Below are 10,873 nucleotides of genomic sequence, written 5' to 3' on the forward strand. Positions count from 1 at the left end.
AAATTCAATGGAATCTCTATGGTCTCCGTGTGAGCCTCAGATTCCCATGGTTCCTCATGAGGGAACTCCTTGGAGGCTAGTGGACATCCAGTGAGGTCTTCCTCAGTGGAGATCACTGCCTCTTCCTCCTCTCCAGGTTCGTCCATGTGAGACATGTTTATGGCCTTACACTCTCTCTTTGGATTCTCTTTTGTATTGCTTGGGAGAATACTAGGAGGGAGTTCAGTAATTTTCTTACTCAGCTGACCCACTTGTGCCTCCAAATTTCTAATAGAGGACCTTGTTTCAGTCATGAAACTTTGAGTGGTTTTAATTAGATCAGAGACTATAGTTGCTAAGTCAGAGTGGCTCTGCTTAGAATCTTCTGTCTGTTGCTGAGAAGATGATGGAAAAGGTTTGCTATTGCTAAACCTGTTTCTTCCACCATTACTGTTGTTGAAACCTTGTTGAGGTCTCTGTTGATCCTTCCATGAGAGATTTGGATGATTTCTCCATGAAGGATTATAGGTGTTTCCATAGGAATCTCCCATGTAATTCACCTCTTCTATTGCTGGGTTCTCAAGATCATAAGCTTCTTCTTCAGGGGAAGCTTCCTTAGTACTGCCTGGTGCAGCTTGTATTCCAGACAGACTTTGAGAAATCATATTGACTTGCTGAGTCAATATTTTATTCTGAGCCAGTATGGCATTCAGAGTATCAATCTCAAGAACTTCTTTCTTCTGATTTGTCCCATTATTCACAGGGTTCCTTTCAGAAGTGTACATGAATTGGTTATTTGCAACCATCTCAATGAGTTCCTGAGCTTCTGCAGGCGTCTTCTTCAGATGAAGAGATCCTCTACCAGAGCTGTCCAATGACATCTTGGACAGTTCAGACAGACCATCATAGAAGATACCTATGATGCTCCATTCTGAAAGCATGTCAGAAGGACACCTTCTGATCAATTGCTTGAATCTTTCCCAAGCTTCATAGAGGGATTCTCCTTCCTTCTGTCTGAAGGTTTGGACTTCCACTCTAAGCTTGCTCAATTTTTGAGGTGGAAAAAACTTTGCCAAGAAGGCATTGACTAGCTTTTCCCAAGAATTCAGGCTTTCTTTGGGTTGTGAATCCAACCATGTCCTAGCTCTGTCTCTTACAGCAAAAGGGAAGAGCATAAGTCTGTAGACTTCAGGGTCAACCCCATTGGTCTTGACAGTGTCACAGATTTGCAAGAATTCAGTTAAGAACTGATGAGAATCTTCCAATGGAAGTCCATGAAACTTGCAATTCTGTTGCATTAGAGAAACTAATTGAGGCTTAAGCTCAAAGTTGTTTGCTTCAATGGCAGGGATTGAGATGCTTCTCCCATAGAAGTCGGGAGTAGGTGCAGTAAAGTCACCAAGCACCTTCATTGCATTGTTGACATTGTTGTTTTCGGCTGCCATGGCTTCTTCTTGTTTGGAAAGCTCTGTTAGGTCCTCTATAGAGAGTTGTACTTTAGCTTCTCTTAGCTTTCGCTTCAAGGTCCTTTCAGGTTCAGGATCAGCCTCAACAAGAATGCTTTTGTCCTTGCTCCTGCTCATATGAAAGATAAGAGAACAAGAAAGTATGGAATCCTCTATGTTACAGTATAGAGATTCCTTGAAGTGTCAGAGGAAAAGAAGAATAGAAGGAGAAGGTAGATAGAAGAGAATTCGAACTTATCAAGAAGGATAGAGTTCGAATTGCACCTTGAGGAGGAGTGTTAGTCCTTAAATAGAAGGATGTGAGAAGAGGGGAAGAATTTTCGAAATTAAAGTAAAAGATTTTGAAATAATTAAAAGAAATTTTTAAAATTTGATTGATGATTTTCGAAAACTAAGATTGGGAAAAAAATTAAGTGATTTTTGAAAAGATTTTAAAATTAGAAATAAAAAAGATATGATTGAAAATTAATTTTTGAAAAAGATGTGATTGAAAAGATATGATTGAGAAGATATGATTGAAAATCAAATTAAAAAGAGAAAGTTTTAAAATTAAAGTTGATTACTTGACTAACAAGAAATTAAAAGATATGATTCTAAAATTTAAAATTTGATCCTTCCTTAATAGGCAGGTAACAACTTGAAAATTTTGAATTAAATCATTAATTGTAGCAAGGATTTTTGGAAATAATAATAAATAAAAAATGGAAAGAAATTGATTTTGAAGAGATATGATTGAAAAGATATGATTTGAAAAAGATTTGATTTTGAAAAATTATGAAGATTTGACAAAAATTTGGATTAAAAACAAAATCTTCCCTCTAGTGTCCTCATGGCGTTAAACGCCCAGCCAGGTACCCTGGCTGGCGTTTAAACGCTAGTTTTCCTTCTTCACTGGGCGTTTTGAACGCCCAGCTTTTTCTGTTTAATTCCTTTGCTGAATGTTCTGAATCTTAAATTCTCTGTATTATTGACTTGAAAAGACATAATTTTGAACATATTTTTGAATTTTTTTTGATGAGAAACAATAAAAAATGCAACTAAGATCAAATAAACAATGCATGCAAGACACCAAACTTAAAAATTGACACTAAGATACATAAAATATTTTTTATTTTTATGATTTTATAATTTTTTTTTGTGATTTTTCGAAAATCATATGGAAAAGAGAATAAAGAGATTCAAAACTTTTAATAAGAATTCCAGGAATCATGCAATGTTAGTCTAAAGCTTCAGTCTAAAAAGATTAGACATGGCTAGCCAAGCTTCAGCAGGACATTACATTCAGCAGCTAAATTGATGAGAATCAATCAGCTTTTGTGATGATAAGAACATATCACCTTGAAACTCTAGAATTCATTCTTAAAAATTCTGAAAAATAAAAAGAAAAGTACCTAATCTAAGCAACAAGATGAACCGTCAGTTGTCCAAACTTGAACAATCCCCGGCAACGGCGCCAAAAACTTGGTGTTGTTGCCGGACCAAACTTGGCACTGTTGTTGCCGGAAACAAATGCGAAATTAATGTTCGTTCCCTCCCCGGCAACGGCGCCAAAAACTTGGTGCACGAAATTGTGATCATCAACAATGGCACCAAAGACTTGGAGCTCTCAAACGTGAATCACACTTTGTCACAATTCCGCACAACTAACCAGCAAGTGCACTGGGTCGTCCAAGTAATAAACCTTACGTGAGTAAGGGTCGATCCTATGGAGACTGTCGGCTTGAAGCAAGCTATGGTCATCTTGTAAATCTCAGTCAGGCGGATTCAAATGGTTATGGAGGATTGATAATTAAAAGATGAATAAAACATAAAATAAAGATAGAGATAGAGATACTTATGTAATTCATTGGTAGGAATTTCAGATAAGCGTATGAAGATGCTTTGTTCCTCCCGAACCTCTGCTTTCCTATTGCCTTCTTCCAATCATTCATACTCCCTTCCATGGCAAGCTTTATGTTGGGCATCACCGTTGTCAATGGCTACTTCCCGTCCTCTCAGTGAAAATGTTCTACGCACGTTGTCACCACACGGCTAATCATCTGTCGGTTCTCGATCATGTTGGAATAGGATCCATTGATCCTTTTGCGTCTGTCACACGCCCAACACTCGCGAGTTTGAAGCTCGTCACAGTCATCCCTTCCCAAATCCTACTCAGAATACCACAGATAAGGTTTAGACGTTCCGGATCTCAGGAATGGCCGCCAATAATTCTAGCCTATACTACGAAGGTTCTAATCTTAGATTAGAAACCCAAGAGATACACATTCAAGCTTGTTTGCATGAAGAACGGAAGTGGTTGTCAGGCACGCGTTCATAGGTGAGAATGGTGATGAGTGTCACATAATCATCACATTCATCATGTTCTTGGGTGCGAATGAATATCTTGGAGAAGAAATAGACTTTAGTTGAATAGAAAAACAACAGTACTTTGCATTAATTCATGAAGAACAGCAGAGCTCCACACCTTAATCTATGGTGTGTAGAAACTCCACCGTTGAAAATACATAATAACAAGGTCTAGGCATGGCCGTGAGGCCAGCCTCCAAAAGCGTCTAAGATAGCATAAGACTTATCAAATATATGAAAATACAATAGTAAAAGGTCCTATTTATAGAGAACTAGTAGCCTAGGGTTTACAGAAATAAGTAATTAATGCAGAAATCTTCTTCCGGGCCCACTTGGTGTGTGCTTGGGCTGAGCATTGAAGCTTCCATGTGTAGAGACTTTTCTTGGAGTTAAACGCCAGCTTTTGTGCCAGTTTGGACGTTTTGACGCCAGAATTCTTAAGCTGAATTGGAACACCAGTTTGGGCCATCAAATCTTGAGCAAAGTATGGACTATTATATATTGCTGGAAAGACCAGAATGTCTACTTTCCAACGCAATTGAGAGAGCGCCAATTGGGCTTCTGTAGCTCCAGAAAATCCACTTCGAGTGTAGGGAGGTCAGAATCTAACAGCATCTGCAGTCCTTTTTCAGCCTCTAAATAAGATTTTGCTCAGGTCCCTCAATTTCAGCCAGAAAATACCTGAAATCACAGAAAAACTATAATAAAAACATACTAAAAACTAACTAAAATATACTAAAAACATACTAAAAACAATGCCAAAAAGCGTATAAATTATCCGCTCATCAGGAATTAAAGGCTCAAAAAGTGGTTTACAAAGATAGATGCAAGGGTTGGCCATATGGGTTGGTGAGCTATACAAAGATGGCCTCAATCATACTAAATGCAATCCAAAACAACAAATATAGGACATATAGACTAAAGCAAATCTAAGATCATAATCATAAAAGGAGTTTATCACACAAGAACAAAAATTTGTGGTTGAAAATGTACAACCACACAATTAAAGCTCAAATCTCACTTGGTATTTGTTCAAGCTCTTTTCTATGTTCCATAAAAAGATACTTCAAGGAAGTTCAAAAAAAAGTTTCAAATCTAATCAATGGAATGCCCTAGAAAGGGGTTTCTTGAAAATTCTTTGTTGTTTTACCAAAACTTATTTACTATATGTATGTATGTATGTATGTATGTTGTGATGGATGCAATTTCAAAATCTTTCCTAGTTCTATTTCTAATTTTCAACAAGCAAAAATTAACATGAACAATTAGGACAAAATTGAACTAGGTGCTATACTATTCACGTTATCCAATCACAATTTCTATCTATAAAATATATACTAAGAAAAAGATGCAAAACGCAATAGATATAAACTATGAATGGTCTAAGACATATATACTAGAAGGAAATGCAATGCAATAATCAAAATCACTCCAAATATATACAAGAATTCTACTAAAAGAAGTAAAAATAAAGTGCAAGGTGTTTGGGAAAAGAAAGTTTACACCCTAAAATGGCGAATCCTCCCCCACACTTAAGCGTTGCACGGTCTTCCGTGCACAAACAAAATCCGGGGAGAATGTCTCTCAAGAGCTCCACCTTCGGTTGGCGGATGCGGGGGCTTGGGTTGTGTGGAGATTGCCAAGTCCATGTATGCTCGGCATCTCCCTCCTCGGTGTCCTCCTCCTCTCCCGGCTCCTTGTCTTTATGTCTCATCCTAAAAAAGAAGAGCAAAGTATAGTTAGGACTCATAGGGCAAGTAGCACAAAAAGGTAAAGGAGAGAGTAAATAAGCATCTAATTGAGGAATTTTGCATAGTGGCATGGAATACACACGACGGCCAGCTAACGTGGCATCCACACAATGAAAAAGTAAGCATGAGTTCCTCAACTAAATGGCCTAAGATGCAACTAAGAGATGAGTGTCATTCAAGCACATGCAACTTAGGTAACTACAACAAGAGTGAATTGAATGTAGGAATTATTAGATATTGAAGTTGTGCAAGTGAAAGCTCAAGAGTGATACAAAATAGCACAATAAACAACAACCAATCATTAATGAAAAGAAAACTATTTATTCATCATGAAAAACAAGGAAAAAGTCACATGGTATAGGTACTTGTTACAAAAAGTGCTACACTTGATAGCAATCAAGTTAGGTCACTCAAACAAATGCAAAGCATTAAAAAGAAACAAGTATCGGACATGTGATCCATATGATATGAAAATCAAGATGAACAAGTAATTTCAACTCAATTCACCAAAGTGAAAGTGCACAATTCAAGATGCCAAACAAGGATAAAGTTTAATGCATATGTGATGGGTGGATTTCTAATGGTATAGAATTTCACAATTGAAATCTCGTCGAAGTATAGTTTCTAAACCAACAATAATCCTTTCATACAAAAATTTGTTTGTCACAAATACAAACCCCTAAAATTATAAACCGAAGTATTTAAACCTTGGGTCGTCTCTCAAAGGAATTGCAGGGTAGTGTTCTTGTTATTGGTCATGGACATGTATATTTTGGGGCTTTGATTAGGAAACAAGAAAAGTAAATGATAAAGAAAATCAAATAGCAAAAAGGTCTTGGCAAGATTTGGTGGTCAAGGGTCTCTATCCTTATCACTAACCATAATATGATAATTGCAAGGATCAATCCCACTAAGTCATCCTCTAACAAGTAAAGAAAAGTCAAATGAGCTTTATCAACCCAAGTCCATAAGTCCTAGCTATTCGCTAATTGAATTAATAAGAACTAGAGTCAATGGCTATCAACTATCAATCACTTGGACATTAGTAACTCAAAAATTCCTAAGTTACCTTCCCAAGCCAAGAACATAAAATTCTACTCTAATATCTTCTCAAGAATTTTGACAAATACTTGGAAGGCATAAAAGGAAAGCATAGTAAATTGACAACAAGAATGAAATCTAACAACAATTATTGCAAGAAATTAACAACAACAATCAAAAAGAACACTATTGACATGAATTACCTCAAATTGAATTGAAAGAAACTGAAGAAACAAGAGCAGATCAACAACAAGTATGGAAACAAAGTAGAAGAAATTACAACAAAAGAATAGAAGAATGATGAATGTAACAACAAAGAATTGAGAAGTAGAAGTAGAAGAGAGCATGAATTAAAACCTAGATCTAAGATTATTGAACTAAACCTAATCCTAATTCCTAGAGAGAAGTGAGAGCTTCTCTCTCTAAAACTAACTAAAACTAATCCTAATGTGCAAGCCTATGTCAAAAGATTCATTCCCCTTCAATCCTTGGTCCTTTTAACTGTTTTAGCATCAAAGTTGGTTTAGATTGAGCCCCACAGCTTCTCAGAATTTGCTGGGCACGTTTTCACTTTAAAATCACGTGCCAGCATCGACGCGTACGCGTACAGCACGCGTGCACGTCCCTTGAGTTTTCACGATCCATGCGTGCGCGTACAGTGCGCATGATCCATGAGCTCATCCAATTCTTTGGCTTTTCTATGTGTTCTCCATTTGCATGCTTTTCTCTTCACTCCTTCGATCCATTCCTAGCCTTTTCAACCTGAAATTACTAGCAAACACATCAAGGCATCTAGTGGAATCAAAGGTGAATAAAAATTATCAAATTAAAGGTCTAAAAGCATATTTTCACATTTAAGCACAAATCAAGGGAGAATCACAAACCATGCTATTTCATTGAATAAATGTGAGAAAAGGTTGAGAAAATACTCCAAATTCATCACAAGATAAACTCTGAAAACGAGGTTTATCAATATGGTAGCTACAACATATGAATCAAACTCACAATTTATCTAGGCATTTAAACAAGGCTTTTATGCTCAGTGCACATATTTATCAAACTTGAAACCAAATTCAAGTAAGAAGCAACCCAATCAATGTTAAACAAACACTGGCAACTTATTTAATTGTCAAACAACTAAACTAAAGCTAATATAATTACCAAAATAAAAATGGAATGCAAACAAAATAAAGTAAAACAAGTAGAAAGGAGGGCAAAAGCAAGAGAAGAGAGGGGTGGAAGAAGAGAAGAAGAGAAGAAGTAGAAAGAAGAGGGGAAAAGAAGTATAAGGGTGAGAAAACAGGGGCATGCGTATGCACGGGCATGTGTGCGTACGCACACTTAGCGAATCGGGGGAGGTGTGCGTCCGCACCAGGTGTGCGAACGCTATCAGCAGAGAGAAAATCAAGATGCGTGCGTACTCACCTAGGTGTGTTCACGCACAGAAGGTAAAGAAATGGAGGGTGAGCGGACGTACAAGTGTGTGCGAACGCTCTGAACAGAGAGGACGCTTGTGCGCACGCATAGAACACACTTTTTTTTTTGAAAAATAATTGAAGGATCATGTGTGCATGCGCACACAGGTCCGTGCGCACGCACAGGAGCATAAGGGGGGCAGGGGTTCACGCACACACACTGTGCCAGTGCTGCGGACAGAGGGCAAAATCATACGTGTGCGTGAGCACAGGTCGGTGCGCACGCACAGGAAGCAGAAAATAGCTGTTTTGTGCGCACGCACAAGTACGTGCATACGCACAGATGCCCTGTTTTGCAAAAAATTTTCTTCAAAATTCTAAGGTACCAAGCCTTAGTTCAATCAAAACCAAACACCAAGACATGCAAGAACCCATAAATTCATGATCCAAACTAAAATTAACATAACTAACTCAAAATTAAACTAATTCTAAGCTAACCAAAACAAGCAAATATGCAATTAAGCCAAAATATATACAAAGAAAGAAGAGTTAGAACAATGTTACCAAGCACTTTTATTTAATGTCTTTAAGTTAGACAATTGGGAGGGCCCTTGCTATGGTGGCTTGTGCTTGATTTTTCCACCAATGCTAGAATGTCCAATGTCTTCCGGGATCCCAATCCTAACCATCAACAAAGACAACCAAAAAGCAAGCTATTTACATATTAACATATATACAATAGCCAAAAATTCAACACCATTGCAACTCCCCGGCAACGACGCCAAATTTGATAACGAGAATTTTTTGTATGGTTCGGAACCAATCAAAACTAGAATCAATTTGTTGGTAGCATAGTTCAAACCAACAATGAATTCTCAAGATCAAATGTTAATTCAAATTAAAGTAACCGAGATTAAGAGTAATTCAACCTCGGGTCGTTCTCCCTAGGAATTACAATGAAATGTTCAATTATTGGCTATGAGAGAGAGCATGGGGGATTGGGAAAGCAAGAGAGCAAGAGATGTAAATAGCAAGAAAGTAAGTGAGCATGCTGATGCCAAGGCATCTTAGGCTAGTTTCACTAGCCTTTTTCTTTTATTTTTAGTTGTTTTATGCATTTTCTTGAGCTTAAAGTAACCAAGAATGGTTAAAAGAATAACAAAGCAATGAACCATCCAAACAATATGATTTTGATGCAAATTCCATGAGTTTTAGTTATATTACTTGAATGCTATGAATGGAAGATTTCTCATGAAATTTTGCAAGACTTTGATGCAATTGTTTGGATGATTTCAGGGAAGAAGAGGCTAGGCAAGGAAGCAACAAAATCAATGAAGGAAGCTTGAATATCACATGTGGAGTTTAAGTTCCAGTTTAAGCCTAAACTGGAGCTTAAACGCCAGAATCATGAAGGCTAAGAAATGCTGAAACTGAAGTTTAACCTCCAGTTTAACCTTAAACTGGAGGTTAAACGCCAGAATGGAAGTCTCACCAAAGAAGCATTTCCACGTTTAACCTCCAGTTTGACCTTAAACTGGAGGTTAAACGCCAGAATGAGAATGCCAATCAGGAAGCATTGCCACGTTTAACCTCCAGTTTAACCTTAAACTGGAGGTTAAACGCCAGAAATGGGAAGTGCACCAGGGAGCCATTTCCACGTTTAAGCTCCAGTTTAACCTTAAACTGGAGCTTAAACGTGTTCGACCAAGTTTTCTCCTCCAGGGTTGCTTTCTCCATTTCCACGTTTAAGCTCCAGTTTAACCTTAAACTGGAGCTTAAACGTGTTCGACACCTCCAGGGCTACCTTTCTCAGCTTCCACGTTTAAGCTCCAGTTTAACCTTAAACTGGAGCTTAAACGTGTTCGACCTCCAGGATGCCTTCTTCCATTTCCACGTTTAAGCTCCAGTTTAACCTTAAACTGGAGCTTAAACGTGTTCGACCTCCAGGGCTGCCTTTTCTATCTCCACGTTTAAGCTTCAGTTTAACCTTAAACTGAAGCTTAAACGTGTTCGACTAAGTTACCCTCCAGGGCTGCCTTCTTCCATTTCCACGTTTAAGCTTCAGTTTAACCTTAAACTGAAGCTTAAACGTGCTTCCACAAAAGGCATCACTGGAAGTGTCTGGCGTTTAAGCTGCAGTTTAAGCTTAAACTGCAACTTAAACGCCACTCTTGGAAAAGGTTTCTGGGCCAAAAATATTGCGGTTTAAGTTAGTATTTGAGCACAAACATTAACTTAAACTTACTCTGGTATGAAACCCAATTGAATATCATGGTTTATGAGATTGGGCCTGAAGGATTGATGAGTCTGAAATTTCAATTTATTGAGTCATGTGTCATTATTTGATTATCACTAAGTTGGCTCAATGAATGTTACAGAATTTGGATCAACAGCCTCATCAAGATTATGGATCATAAACCCAAGGCAAAAGGAAAGCAGGGAGAGGCCTCAAAGCCCAAGAAACACAACAGAAGCTCAATATAGAAAGTGTATAAATAGGATAGAATTTAAGTTAGGAAAAACTTTTACCTTTTCATTTAGCTAGTTTTCATATCTTTGTAATTGAATTCAGAGCTATGACTCACTAAACCCCTTTCATTGGGTTAGGGAGCTCTATTGTAATTCAATGAATCAATAATAGTTTATCTTCTTCTTCAATCTTTTCTCTTGAATTTTGTTAGAAAGCTTCTCGATCTAATTCCATTGGGTAGTTGTCTTGGGAAAGAAACTACCCATAATTGGAATCCTTCGGAACCTTGGGAAAGGAATGGAGGATTCATGCTAGAGAAGCTTTCTCACAGTGAATTGGATTGGGGTTTGGATGGATATTGTGACATGTAATCTTACCAAATTGTGGTTCATGAAACTGTGTGGT

The 10,873-nt window shown here is 37.6% G+C and overlaps 1 non-coding gene across 1 annotated transcript; it reads left to right on the forward strand.

Moving 5' to 3' along the window:
* Positions 1-914: 914 nt before the first annotated feature.
* LOC148572410 (small nucleolar RNA R71) lies at positions 915-1,022 on the forward strand. The gene has a single exon (XR_015907898.1). It is a non-coding gene; the product is annotated as a small nucleolar RNA R71 (small nucleolar RNA).
* The last annotated feature ends 9,851 nt before the right edge of the window (positions 1,023-10,873 follow it).

The sequence above is a fragment of the Arachis ipaensis genome, chromosome B3, assembly GCF_059453495.1.
Source record: "Arachis ipaensis isolate K30076 ecotype BB chromosome B3, ASM5945349v1, whole genome shotgun sequence".
Lineage (NCBI taxonomy): Eukaryota > Viridiplantae > Streptophyta > Magnoliopsida > Fabales > Fabaceae > Arachis > Arachis ipaensis.